Raw genomic sequence first — 14,618 nt, 5'->3', positions numbered from 1 at the left:
GTGTAAGATTAGTCTGAAATTTTAAGTGGTTTGCTGGTTTGGAGTCTCATAAATTATTTATATCCCTACTGCAGAATGAACAGGCTCGGGGATTTCTGCAATTTTGTGTACATTCCAATTCATCACAATTCCAAAGCCTTTGGACTGGCCAAGACTTCTGGAAAAGCTACTGGCTAAAATTAAATAATACTATATTTAGTAATAATGAATTCTTTGAATACATGCGTGTATGTAATTGCTTTTTTAATGGATAGTCTTGAAGATCTTTAACTCTTTTGTAGGTTCTTTATGGCTTAATTATTTAGCATGCATACTAAAGATTTGTGACTTCATGTTAGTAGATATAGGAGTTTACTGCTATCAGCAAGTACTAAATGGCCAAATTATGCAATACTTAAAAAAGAAATTGCTAGGTAGCACCAAAATTCTGTATATATGTATAAACTCCTTCCATATAGTGGAAATATAAATCCACAGAATAAATCACATTGACATACTTTTGAGTTTCTTATCTGTGCCATATTCATTAATTCATCTTGACTAAAACTCTTCTAGTGTCCCAGACCTCAGAGGAGCTTCAAGTAATTACAATAAAGAAAGAAAATTAACCTAATACAAAAATACTTCCTTCTTCCTGCCCTGAGATCCTGAACCTACAGTTATTTTCACATAATTGGACCTTGTACTTGCAGAAAATTCAGTAGGACTCATTGTAAGATTGCTCTGTGAATGTATACATTTTGTTCTCTGTTCCTCATGAAAATGCAGTGGTGTCACAGAAAGGACAGTGTGTATTCAACACTGTGCCACTCATAGGTTTAAAGACCATTAGGATTGTAGTGAGAGTTTTATCCTGTTGCAAAGGGAAGAATCCAGAATTACATTGATTCATGCAGTGTTTCTGGGCTTGAAAAGGCTGTTCTCATGACATGTTATGTCCATAAGTTTTGTTTTGGAATCTTTTTAAAGTGTGCTGAAAACACGATCATCTTTCTCTTAGTCTCCTCTATAGCTAGGCTCGTAGCTATTAAGAATTAAATTGTGAATCTCTTACACATAGAGAAGATCCCTGTGCTTTGCCTTACTTTCCTGTAAGGGTCAAGTATTTGTGGACGGGATTCTTTGTCCCATTACACAAGTGAAAGTACCCATGTGAGTACTCAGAGATAGGAATGAGAGGTTCATAAACCCTGTCCTACCGGAGCTTGACTATAAACTATTAGTTCTGTTAAAATATTTTAAAATAATTCCTATTTGAGATATTATGTTCCATCAGGTATTCAGTCCACTGACAAAAAATAACACTTGATTAATAAAAATTTTAACATTTTTTGAAACTAGCAGATGTTTGGGTTCTCCTGTCTTGGAGCTGCTGGAAGATGAGAAGCGAAAATTAAGGGCTACTAAGTTTGCTGCAGATGCCCTAAAATGTCAGGGGTGAAATTAAATTCCCATTTAGGTTTTGAACTCTGTGTATAGCAAAATGCCCCTGATGCCAGGGAACAATATTTTCCATGTGAGTGTGTCATTCTTTATTGTTGCATACTGTGTCAGCATTGCCAATTAAATGTGGTGCACAGTGGTAAAGTGTGTGCAAACTGCTGCCAAATGAGGGTCAATAGCCTCAGCAATGTCACACTGTGCAAAGCATGCTGCGCTTGTGAAACATTTTCTCCTGAGACAAACTTTCTGCACTCATTACAGTTTCCCTCGCAAAGCAGTTAGCCAAGCCTGTACTCACATTTTTCACTCACGCTGTATTTGATTTACATCAGCTGAAGGAAATGGTAATGTGCAACAGTGACTCTGGAATTTAAACAGAAACCCACAAGGGATCTCCGTACTGCAGGCCAACTTCCAAATATGGGAGAGGAGAAGCAGCCGTAGTAGCCTGGGAAGCCATCCTCAGCACAGCAAGGGACAAAATAGTTGGGACTCCATGAGCTTCTTGGAATTTGTTCAGAAAGGTAACTGCTGTAGTGCTTTAGTCAGAATAAAGGAATGAAATACAAATACTGTGATAGCAGAAAGAAGCATTGTTGAATGTTAACTGTCTAGGGCCTGAACAACAGAAATGCAGCTATTTTTTTCCATTCCATTTTTCAGTATGTAATAGTGCACTTACCCCAAGTCCAAATGTGTATCCATACTCTGCCCATACCAATCTGTTGGGTTTGCAGGTTTATCAGGAAGACTCATGAGAAGAATGCTTGTGAGAAGATTAGTGGGGCTTACTACCAGGTCTGGCTAAAATTCTGCCAGAACAGACCCTCCAAACAGAACTAAATTCACCAATATTTAGACCCCACGTTCTACAAATCCTTATTCAAAGGCTTAACAAGAGCCCTTAATATACATTTAACATAGGGAGGTCCTTTAAAAAAAGCCCCAAGAAAGTAGAGGATCAACAGATTCTAATTACTACCTGGTAGATTCACTTGTATTTAGCTGTTGTAGATTTTCGAGGCTTCTGACTTCCGTAAGTAGCGATGGTTGTCTGTCAGCCAGGCACATAAAGAAGCAGCGGCCTACAGGCCAAGGGAGTACAGAGCCAAACCAGCAAGGGCAAGTCTGACAGAGTAGAGGGCTGTTCACGTTTCTAGCGAGCCACTGTTTACAGAAACTTTGTAAGTGGTACCCTTATTGGCTGCTTTATAGACAAGGTTTAGGGCCTTTTGACAAGATGAGGATAAACCTGGCTTTTGGAAACAAGGAAAATGAAGCCAATGTCTTATGAATTGAAATGCCATTAGAAAAGCCCTCCTATGGAGGGCTTTTTATGACAGAAAATAATTTGTAGGCTGCTTTCCCTTACTCATTGTGAAAGAGCTGTGAATTTTCTAGAAAAATAGCTCAGGCTAGAATGGCTATGGAAGAGATAGGGTGCTGCTTGTCCTGGGAGACTTCGTTAAGACGGAGGTAGAAGATTCTATTTTTCTTTTCAAACTGCCTAAAGGAAGTATCGTGTGTTCTCGTAGCAAAAGAGATTTGATTGCACTGCGTTTCAAGCTTCTGAAACTGACTTTGCTGTCTGAACAACAATTGAATTTGAATTTCTTTAGGGTGGTATATATGAGAGTATATTACTTATATGTCATTAGGCAAAAGCGTCAACATTTCTCTCTGCAGGTTCTGAACAACTTCTTGTGTGCCTTCATATGTTTCCTCTACCACTACCGCCGAAATAAAGATACCGTGTGCAAGTTGCAGTGGGAAGGACTCCTAAATTTCAAGTCACAAGTGTCTCTAATTAGGATTGTAATGTTAAAGTTGAGTCATAGTGATTCAGCTGATGTGCCATCAGTGAAAGATTTAGTAGGAGTGCTACTAAATTACACCATTAGCTTTCAGAGCTCTCCGAAATAGGAAATGTTGCAACCTTGATAAAGTTGTTTCTGTCTCACCGCAGAAATTTTGTACTTTATTCGGTAAGATGACATTGCTTTGGCTGCTGTTCGAAGGATGTATTTTACCCCTCAAAAGGATTAAACCCTAATACCTGATTTGGTTTTGCTTTTCACCTTCCATCCCTGTACGTGATCACGGAGTCCAAAAAACAGTTTGCAAAGATGTAAAAGTACATGCTTAAACTGCTCAGTCTTTAGTTGGAGATTAAAAAAAAAAAAAAAGAGCTATCCGTAGCTGTAAATGACAAAATAAGGGGTTCTGAATATTAAGTGATTTTAACTTCATTAGAGATATATTTTCACTATATTGTCATAAAAAGATGTTATTGATTCCAAAAGTTTATATGGAACAAAGTTCAAAAGTCCAAAATGTTCAAAAGCTATTTGAACAAATTCACAATAGATAATCCCATCAGGGTCTGTTAAACACAGAGACACTATTTCTGGCTCAAGAAGCTCCTCGGGTTTAGATTTTTCAGCTAGACACGTGTACTTCAGGAATTGTTATTTTATTCTTGCCCCGCTTTCGTACTCTTTCCTAGACATCTACTGTTGACCACTGTCAGAGCTGGGATAGTGTGCTAGATGACACACGTGGTCTGACTCTGTGCGTCTTTATGTTGTTCCTGTAAAATGATTCTGCCCTAACACCTCAAACCAAGAAAGAAGGACCAAAATTGGTGGCAGGGTAATGAGAAGCTTCAGGGTGGTGATGTGCGATACTAAAGTAACTTGTTATCTGCTGTTGCTGTTACTTCCTCTTTTCTGTGTGACTGAGCTTTTCTTCTGCTAGAATTGACTCGTCTCTGTAACAGCAAAGATACATATTGTATAAACACCGCACTGTTCCTATTTCAAAATTAGCGATAATGTGAGGGAAAACAGAACGCAAGCTGCATCATCATGTCCTGACCCTATGGACAACCATGGACACAGTGATCCAAGAGGCACAGCTGCGGGTCAGGTCATGGGGTGGGCTTGCATCTGGTCACGTGGCGGAGACTGCCTGCTGGACAAACCTCTCTCTGCCACGTGTGCTTTTAGCACTCAAAACATGAGCTGTAAGAAAAAAATTGTACATCTATTAAAGACACCTATTTGTGTATTCCCATGCACCTTATTTACATGCTTATGACACTCTCTGTGAGATATAATCCTTGCATCTCCTTCATGTAATCTGGGAGTAAACTTGTGGCATCTCTCTTAAAAAGAAGCCTGGACACAACCTCCCATGGCTTCATGCAAGCCTATTTTCTTTCTAATTTCCAACGGTTTCTAATTAACATAGCCTAAAAATTACATGTGTCTTTAATTAGGTTTGCATTTCTCTTGGAGACTGGGAGAGAGGGCAGCGAGAACATAATGCAATAGAAACCCAGGGAAAATTAGATCTGAAAATGAGGTAAAGAAAACAGACTCTGAACAAAGGGCTGAGACAGGGAGAAAATTTCTTTCGGGAAAATCATACAAGCATTCTACAGAAAGGACTGCTTTGAGTGTCTGAGAGCTTTCATGAAAGGAGGAGATTTTATTTTGTCCATGAAATGACAGTGAGCATAGACTTCCTTTTAGCAAAGGAAACATGCCTTCTATATTTTAATTTCAAAATAATAGTAAAGGAGAGGAAGAACATGGGTTTAAGCTGAAGCAAAACATTTTAAGAAATTCCCCCATGTCTGAGTAGATACAGTTCATGCATCCACAGCACAAACCCCTCGGGAGAACAGCTTCCTTCAGCTCCCATAGGAAACCAGTACTTCTATAGCTTTCAGGAAGAGTTAAAAATAATAGCACTAAGTGTATTTCCAAATGTGACTATCAGTAGGGAAGGCCCTACGCTGCGCTTGCTGTTGTCAGTAAAGCTCTGTACAGGCAATGTGTTTCTGAGAGCTGGTTGTGGTACTTTATGGCTCCAAAGTGTATCACCTCGGCACAGTTGCTTTCCAAATCTTGCAGCTGAGGGGATCCTGGGATAACACAGTAACCTTCATTACTGGACACTGGAGTCTGGACACTTTTAGCTGTCTAGTTGCAAAGTACGGGATCAACATCAGTTTAAGATCTGAAGTACAAAGAGAATCATGGTTCATGGATTTGCATGGCTCAAACCCTAAAAGCAAGTACCTTTCAAGTGGTTATAGAAAGGGCCTCCAGAGCTCCCGGCTCTAACAGTCTGGGGACCCCTTTGATTGCATGTCAAATGTCCAATGCCAAGATGAGATACAAATGTTAATTGCCACATGGTATGGTAGGAAGTAAACCTGCCAGTGCAAGAACAGATGGCATTACATGAGGACTTTCTTACATGGAATGCGAAAGAGGGATTATTATGTCCAGGACACTGATCAGCTGGGGAACACCACAGATAACATGGTCTTTGGATTTGTGCATTTGTATTTGTGGATAGGCTTTACTTAAAATTTTTATTCCATTCCACACTAGCAAACAAGTGTCATTACTCTTAAAAAAAAAAAAGTGAATGCAAAAAGAGCACAAGTATTTTTTCAAGAAATAACAACATCACAGATGACCTATGACACAGTGCAAAAATCCAAACCAGTCATGCTGACTATAGTAGTGAGAGGCCTGTGTTTACTTTTTTCACACAGCCTTCAACAGTGGGTGCAAGCAGATAAGCTCAGCGATGCTGTATGAATAGGAGACTGTGGCCTTTGCATTGAAATCCTGCAGATCATACTGAACCATGCAATGGTCTACACCATTGTAGAGGGAAGGAGGAAGTGTAAACACTCCATCCTGGCTGCTGCCATTCTGCTCTCTCCATTGCCCACAAAGTGGGAAGGAGTAGAGTTGCAACCCAGGCCTGACCTTGGCTGGTGTCTCTAAAAGAACATTAGGAAAAGAGCAAATAAAACTAAAAAAAAAAAAAAAAGAACAAAACAAAAAGCCAAAACCTAACCCACAAACCACCCAATATGCTGAATCTGCATAGCTTAGATTATGCTCAGGGTCTCTCCAGTCCAGGATTGGAACTGCAGGAGCTGCATAAAGGCAAGAACTTGGGAGGCCCAGGAGTAGAACAAGAGGGAGTGTGGACACGGAGGGAGCAGAGAGAGAACTCCCTAGTAAATCCAGGACCAGAAGAGCAACAGGTGCTGGAGGCCAAGGGTTGAGGTGCCTTGTCACAGAAAAGCTATGTAAAGAATCTTGCCCAGCACCTGTCCATAGTGTCCCAGGCTTGGTTGTTCTGTGATAACATCTAAAGCTGCCAATATATATTAAAAAAAAAAAAAAAAAAAAAAGTAGAAAAGAAGAAGACAACATGATAACGATGATATTCATTTGGAAAGAGTCATTTAGGAAAGATTCAACTCTGGGACAAGCTGAGACAGAAAAAAGGAGTCCTAAGGAAAGACGTAGCCATTATGATAAAATAATTGGGTTTTTTACTGTGAACAAAATAACTTAAAAGTACATGCAAACATAAATTGAATATTTAAAATGGTGATAATTGGCTACAATCAGCTTTGAGCCTGCAATAAAATATGTTAAATACTCTTAAGTTACAGCTTACTTTCAGTACATTTGAATGTATGGACACTGCAGGAGCACTCCAGGGAATTAACCATGCAGCTGATAGTACTGCAGAATGGAGAACTGTGTTTCTTCCTTCCAGATCCAGTATGTGGCTCTCCACCCCACCCAGAATCCAAGGAGTTTTGTTTTCTTTTTACTGCACTGTTTCCCCTTCTGCTCTCTGTAGGCTGAATTTCAAGCAGGGCAATACATGGGAAACAAGGTAGCACTGCCCCCCTGGCCTGCAAAATTAAAGAGATGGCAGTTGACACCGTAGAAATGTATTTTCTTGCAGTTGCCAGTCAGAAGATAGCCTTTACAGTGAGAAGAGGTATTTTGGCACTACTGCTAATGCTACTGCAAATGTTTCCATATGCATGGAATGCTCCAGAGCTTTGTGAAAATCTCCAGGCTGCTTCTCTTTTCTCTTTTTTTATTCCCAGCCAGCACCCTACAGTCACAGTGAGTTCAGACTTCTTAGTATTCCAGAAGCAGACAAAGATACCTTTATTTGATACAAGAAATAGAAAGTACTTCCTATTTACATTTTCCTAGGAGCACAAATACACAGACTTTTTGTAGGAAGGTAACAGTTGTCATATAGATCAGACCACTAACCTGTGAAGTCCAATCACATTGTGGCCAGTCCTGACACTTTCAGAGGAAGGTGTAGGAAACCCTATTTAGGAATTCCCACCCAAGGTAGAAAACTGGTTGTTTTCACCCCTGTAATGTGGCAGTGAATTTCTCCTGTTACTTGTCTTGCAACCTGAAAGGCCGAGCAAGCTCATTTCTAGTATACATGAAATAGTACATGCTGGCTCAGAATTTAGATGCATGCATTCCACTACATATGAAAATCCCACGAGGGCAGTCTTTTTTACAGGCTGCATGATTCACATACCGGCAAAATGACATTCAGAAGTATCTGGACTTACAAAACTACTGAGCTCGCAAAACTCCCATTGTAGTCCATAAGAAATACAGATAAAAACACATAATGATTTGACATTATCAACAGTGAATAGTCCTATCTTTTTGCTACCAAAAATTAGTATTATTAAGTAACTGAAAGTATTGTTTAGCAGTAATAGCAATATCAATTTATCTGCCGGTAGATTGATCTCCCTATTCATGGTTGTTCTGTTTTCTTTGCAAGTAACGGTATTACTTCTATCTATCGATGCTCTCTGCAAGTTCATTCAGCACTACGTATTTTTCAAAGGATGGGTTAAATATTGCACTAATGTGCAGTACTCTCTTCTGAGGTTGGCATGGAATAAGTCCTTATTTTAGAAAAGAAGGAACTGAGACTATTTAAAAATAAACATTTTTTCATTCTTTAATAGTGCCTGGAAATTGCCAAGTCATATTTTTAGGCTTAGTCTGTGGACGGCTCTTTTTGAGCCATTTGAGAGCACTCTTTCTATGTGCTTTTATTTTATGTGATTCGACATGAACACAGTAATTCCACAACTGAATGGTGATTGTCTTACTGTTAAGGCACTCAGATGTGTGAAGAGGTGGTCTCAGAGTTAGCTTCCCAGTTTAAGGCTGTTACGGGTTTTAGCCAGTGGTCTTGGATACAGCACTGAATTAGCACCTGAGTACACTGTTGGTTCTCTTCTGCTGATTCTGGGTATTCTAAGCTAATTCTTTTAACTTCTCTAGCACCAGTAATATACACAGCCAAGAATTCATTCTCTTGAATTCTTTACTTCAGGTGTTAGATTCCAGATAGAGATGATGTGATACTATGTATGTCTTGACAGTCTCTTTTCCTCCACATTCCCATTCTTGAAATGTTTGGCATAGTCTAACTTCCTTACATGGGGATGATTTATTTACTCTATGTAAATTATACTATTGTAAGACTTCTGCGTGTCTCTCAAATGCTTATAGGAATGTTTGAACATGTGGGAGAATACTTAATATTAGCTGCTAGTTGTATATACACAAAAAAAAAAGAAAGTGGAGCTTATACCTCAGTCTTTCATAATTTCTACATAAGCTATGATTTGGCCCAGATTTCTTAAGTACTTAGCCCAACTCTGCAAAATTTTATCCAAGTCCTAAGCATGCAAGGAAATCTCTTTGCTGAAATCCTCATCTCACTGAATTAAGTAGCAGAACTCACAATATTTCAATAGAGCAAGGAATTTACCCCTGAACTTGAAATGTGACCTGGAAAAAAAATCCACAAACTTTTTTCCCATTTGAGCATTACCAGAGCTTTTCATTTTGAAGAAACTTGCAGAATTAATGCAACAGAATTTTATATTTAAATACGTGCACGTTATTCCCAAACACATTCAGCCTAGACTTAAACTCTTGACAGTCCAGAGGTGCTCCTGCATATTGCAAAGGAAGCTGTGAAGCAGAGCAGGAGCTGCCCTTGGACCGTGTACATAAACACTCTGAACATTACTTAGTCTGTTTAAAACAGATTAACTAAATCCAACTACTTGCAGTAAATAAATCGCTTCTGCTATACAAGTTCCAGACACTAGCTCAGCTATAGATGTGGTCAACAGTGTTTGACCCCAATAAGTAGTGGTATAGGAAAACATAGTGCACAGCTCACCCTTATTCCAATAAAGTGATTAGCAAACTGCACAGAAGTTGGCGTGCATGGGGTACCTTTGCGAAGAGCCACAAAGGAATAAGTAATGTATGGGAGGCTTTATAACTGTGGTGGAAGTTGGGGAATGTCCATTCAGTCATGAGTGTGGTTGACGAGTTTTAACATCTTCCAGAACATTGTCCAGAGCCTCCAGAGCTTTCAGACATGCTGAGAGATGACAAGCAGCTCATAAGAGCCTCTGAGACAGAATTTATACAGTCTGTGACATTCCAACATGCTTTTGGTAACAGTCGTCTATTACCATTACAAAACTGCTATTAGCATTCTCCTGAGAGGTGAGCATATCCCCTTGGTCATGTTTAAACCCCTGATAGGAAGTTTATCAGGGTTGCGGCACTGCCTCAACTGCAGTCGGGGGCAGTGCCGCCCATTTGTTAACAATTTACAGAGTTGTCACAACGTACAGAGGAGAGCTGTAAACTTTTCCTAGCAGATCATTTATATCTCCCCTCCCCTAGTAATTGTACAAATAGTCTGCCCACTTCATGTGGGGCAATATTAATTTTCTATTTGCTACTTGGGCATACCAAGTAGCACTCAGAAGGCTAGCAGAAAGGCAGGTATTTCTTCTTGCAGTGGAAACTGTATGTAGTTATGAAAAAGTCAGTAAGGCAGTGTAAACTACGATTTTATTTACATGTTGTCATCTGCAAAGACACAAAGGCCTTGTCTTTATTTGGAATTAGGCCTGCAGACACTGATGTAGAAGAAAAAGTACAACCTCCAGTCTTGTAAGAGAGACAGCAAACTTGTGTTTTTCTCAATCCTGGAGTAATCTCCGCTCATAGTACTTTTTGTCCCTTTTTCTTGTGAGCTCACCTTGTGCAGGAACACTAGAAGCTGCAGCTGTGGCTTACTCTTTCCATATAGCTAGAACAGACCAGATAATGCCATAGATTTCAAATGATCTGCAACATTGCAACAACGTGGGCTGTGGCCTGAGGTCAAGTTTTTGAAGAGCAGCACCCCAACGTGTGCAACTCATTGTGAACGAGCCAAGAGTTCTCAGTTCAAAGTATTTCATTTGGAGTAAAGATTTTAAAAAAGAAGTATGTGGTGGGTTGACCCTGGCTGGACGCCAGGTGCCCACCAAAGCCACTCTATCACTCCTCTCCTCAGCTGGACAGGGGAGAGAAAATATAACGAAAGGTTCGTGGGTTAAGTACAGGGAGAGATCATTCACCAATTACCGTCATGGGCAAAATAGACTCGACTTGGGGAAATTAGTTTAATTTATTACCAATCAGATCAGAGTAGAGTAATGAGAAAATAAAAACTAAATCTTAAAACACCTTCCCCTCACCCATCCCTTCTTCCCAGGCTCAACTTCATTCCCGATTTCTCTACCTCCTCCCCCCCAGCGGCACAGGGGGATGGGGAATGGGGGTTGCAGTCAGTTCATCACGTTGTCTCCACTGCTCCTTCCTCCTCAGGGGAAGTACTCCTCACACTCTTCCCCTGCTCCAGTGTGGGTCCCTTCCACGGGTTGCAGTCCTTCAGGAACAGACTGCTCCAGCATGGGTCCCCCACGGGGTCACAAGTCCTGCCAGCAAACCTGCTCTAGCGTGGGCTCCTCTCTCCATGGGGCCACAGGTCCTGCCAGGAGCACGCTCCAGCGTGGGCTTCCCATGGGGTCACAGCCTCCTTCGTGCATCCACCTGCTCCAGTGTGAGGTTCTCCATGGGCTGCAGGTGGATATCTGCTCCACCGTTAACCTCCATGGGCTCCAGGGAGACAGCCTGCCTCACCATGGTCTTCACCACGGGCTGCAAGGGGAATCTTTGCTCCAGCACCTGCAGCACCTCCTCCTCCTCCCCCTCCACTGACCTTGGTGTCTGCAGAGCTGTTTCTCTCACATATTCTCACTCCTCTCTTCGGCTGCAGTTGTGCAGGTTTCCCCCCCCTCTTAAATATGTTATCCCAGAGGTGCTACCACCATCGCTGATGGGCTCGGCCTTGGCCAGCGGTGGGTCCATCTTGGAGCCGGCTGACATTGGCTCTATCAGACATAGGCGAAGCTTCTAGCAACTTCTCACAGAAACCACCCTGTAGCCCCCCTGCTACCAAAACCTTGCCACACAAACCCAATACAAAGTAAAAATGAATCACGTGTATGAAAGCTAATTTAAAATCCCCTTTTAAAACTGGTCACCTTTAATCTGTTCAGAAATACTTGAGCAGTTCATAGCTATTACTGGGAATTCAGTGACAGGTCATGAGACAGGCTCCCTTCACGCTGTGTGTGTCATCACTCCCATTTAGCCCATTGGCTAACCTAGCTGTTATTAACTCACAGTCTGAATCAAATTCGTCACCCACATCTGTACTTCTTAGGCTATAGCTTTCTCCTGAACCTGACGTGGTGGTGTGGAAGAGGCTTTGAAACAAAATACTAATGCTGACAACTTGTCCCATCAGCCCCACAAGCCCCAGTGTCAGCCAGCTAAGCTTTAAAGGAGGTCCCCTGTGACTGCAGTGTGTTCAGACACTCAGTACTGGTTTTTGTTTGAAGGCTGGAGTGTTGATGTTAGCCTTTTCTTTTGAGAGGCATAATTTTGTCTGCTTATTATCTGATAAAAAAACCTGCTTTCATTACATCAATTTAGGTAATTTTCTAATCCCCACTAACTCAGCATTCAACTCTGACTCTAAACTTTATAAGTTTTCAAGTTACTGACTCTAAAACTTTGTAAGTTTTCTTCTTAGCCTTACTATTACTACTAATAGAGTACTAGTTCTTGAGTTCTCTAATTATTTAATGCCATACAAACTCTTAAATGAATATGTCTAATTCCCATATCTCTTCTGGGGAGAAAAGCTCAGAAATGGGGCACTCTAATTCTAAAATCCCAGAAAGTAGTTTGAGTCACAACACTTAATTACAACACTATACTTAATTACAATACAATGTACAATACTACATGACTTTTCAGGATCTGACTTACTTTCTGTTGTCCCCATTAAATGTGCTAGTTTACTAATGTACTTAGTTTACATTGGGCTAATCTTTATCAGTGGCCAGTACAGGCCTAGGAAGGGATTCAGAATTTTCCTCTATTTAATGTCAAATATTTTTGTACTGTGGATAATGTCTATAAATCTGTTGTAAAGGAAGTTACTGGTACTCTGATTGCTTCTGAGACTTAATAATCTCAGAGATGGTGACTCCTAGAAAATACCTTACATAGCTTGGGAAATGAGCTTTTCAGAGCAGGATGCTGTAGTTCATAAATATGAACTCTACTTCTGCAGGAGTTCCTGGTTTTGGTTGGGGCCTTGAAGGTTCTACGGTGCTTCCCTTACTGAGAACTATCAGGGAAGCTGTATCACCCTTTCCATCTTTAATTTAAAGCTGTGTGATGGTGGAAAGCTAATGGCTAAACTTCTGTAGAAACAATCGATCATCTTTATGATGGTTTTTGGAAATGTTTATTTGAAGTGCCAGGTCATTTGGTGGTTTAAGACAGTTCATACTTTTTAAAGTACTGTTTTAAAGTGCAGTTTGACTCTGGGAAGGGATTATGAGGTGGCTTTGGAATGCTCTATGTTTGCACCTTGGTAGCTATCTCAAATCTTACCTGTTTATAAATAAAATGCTATTTCTGACAGCTACTGCTGCAAATTCTGATTAGAAAGTAAAAGCCAAGGGAGGGTTTTCTTCCTGTTCATTAATTCCTTGCAGTAAAGAGCTCAAGTACATTAAGAAATTTGCAACATGAGAACCTTTGTAAAGACTGTCTGTCTGAAGCCTCGGTAGCTATTCAGGAGCCAGGAAAAAGAGCACTTTCCCAGAGCGGCGTACAGTGTGCAGGTACTATAGGAATAAAAGCAGAAGATGCTAACTTTTCTCACCAGTGTTCACAAATCTGGATTGGAATAGTCCTTAAAAAAAACACCAACAAAACAAAAAAACCAAACAGATGTGCTTGGGTTTTAACTGGCACTTTCAGAAGTAATGAAACTCAGTATAGAAAGAACCAGGTGTCTTTTGCTCGGGAAATTGGCTGTAGTGTATTCAAACACAAACTTAGCCCAGTATCTGGCTTGAAGCTATCTGAAAAAGAGCATCAGCAATGCGAAGGATGTTGTAATTTAAATTTCGTAGGACACTAAGTTATTGTACAGAATCCCTAGATTGCTACAATCTTTTGAACAACCATTGATTCTAGCAGCATGTGTAGACAACTCACCAAATGTTTTGTTCCAGATTTCTTGCAAGAGTAGTGCATGCTTATTGCAACCTTCCTCTTCTTCAAGACCACCAACTGTTGTAACAACGTTGTGTAGTTGCCAGTACTGTTCTATATTTCTGAAGTCTGTAAATCCACACTTGCTAGGAGTCATGCACAAAATAGGAGAAGGCCTCAAAAATAGTAAGGCTGATGAAGATTGCTATAAAACAAAATCAAATCCAGTTTAACAGCAACTAAAGTTATGAGGTTTTGACCATCAGATGTTTTTTGCTTTAGTGGAAGAAAGAGATTTTGGATCTTGTAGCATCAAATCCTAACTTTTCATCCCAGTAAGTGATCTGTGCAAATATTTTCTGTAATCTAAAATAAGACGTGCAGACCGGAAGTATAAGGCTGCTGTTTTTCTGTGGGAAACTAAAGGCAGATTCCGAGTTCCTTGAGTCAGGCGTTTTGCATTGTTTCTTTGGAAAGGCCTGGATTTCTGTTGTTTTGTCAGTAAGTCATACGAGAAGAAAATTCATCGAAGTGTGATAGCTGCATGGAGAAGAATCCCTTTTCCCCCCTCTGTTTCATTCGGCCGTCACTGGCTGTGTAACTGGCACATGCACAAATGAACTCTCTGCCCCTGAGAAAAGCCTTGGGGGAGTAGCTGCTAAAGATATTAAGATTTCAGTTTGTTCCTGTTTTCCTTTCTCTGTTGACAAAATATGGTTCTTGCATCTCTCTCAGGCTAATCTATTAAAGAAGCTTTGCCAGGGTTCATTGTTGTGCTGACATGCTCTGCCCCTGTGAAAGAGTATATATATCAGTACTGAATTCTTTCTGAATTTTTAGTTG

At 40.4% G+C, this 14,618-nt stretch overlaps 1 long non-coding RNA gene across 2 annotated transcripts in view; it reads right to left on the bottom strand.

Moving 5' to 3' along the window:
• Positions 1-10,205: 10,205 nt before the first annotated feature.
• The window catches only part of LOC103915586, a 6,350-nt gene continuing 1,937 nt past the window's right edge, over positions 10,206-14,618 (bottom strand). Inside the window, exons 2-3 of one of the 2 annotated variants that reach the window (XR_663535.1) lie at positions 13,779-13,980; positions 10,206-10,458 (exon numbers count right to left, since the gene is read on the bottom strand). This is a non-coding gene — a long non-coding RNA (uncharacterized LOC103915586). Of the gene's footprint in view, positions 10,459-13,319; positions 13,403-13,778; positions 13,981-14,618 lie in introns of those variants that run through there. The other variant, XR_663536.1, reaches the window with a different exon arrangement.

Source organism: Pygoscelis adeliae, unplaced genomic scaffold (genome assembly GCF_000699105.1).
Source record: "Pygoscelis adeliae isolate BGI_AS28 unplaced genomic scaffold, ASM69910v1 Scaffold244, whole genome shotgun sequence".
Taxonomy (NCBI): domain Eukaryota; kingdom Metazoa; phylum Chordata; class Aves; order Sphenisciformes; family Spheniscidae; genus Pygoscelis; species Pygoscelis adeliae.
The sequence above is the reverse complement of the archived record's forward strand: the minus strand, read 5'-3'. Positions and strand labels throughout refer to the sequence as shown.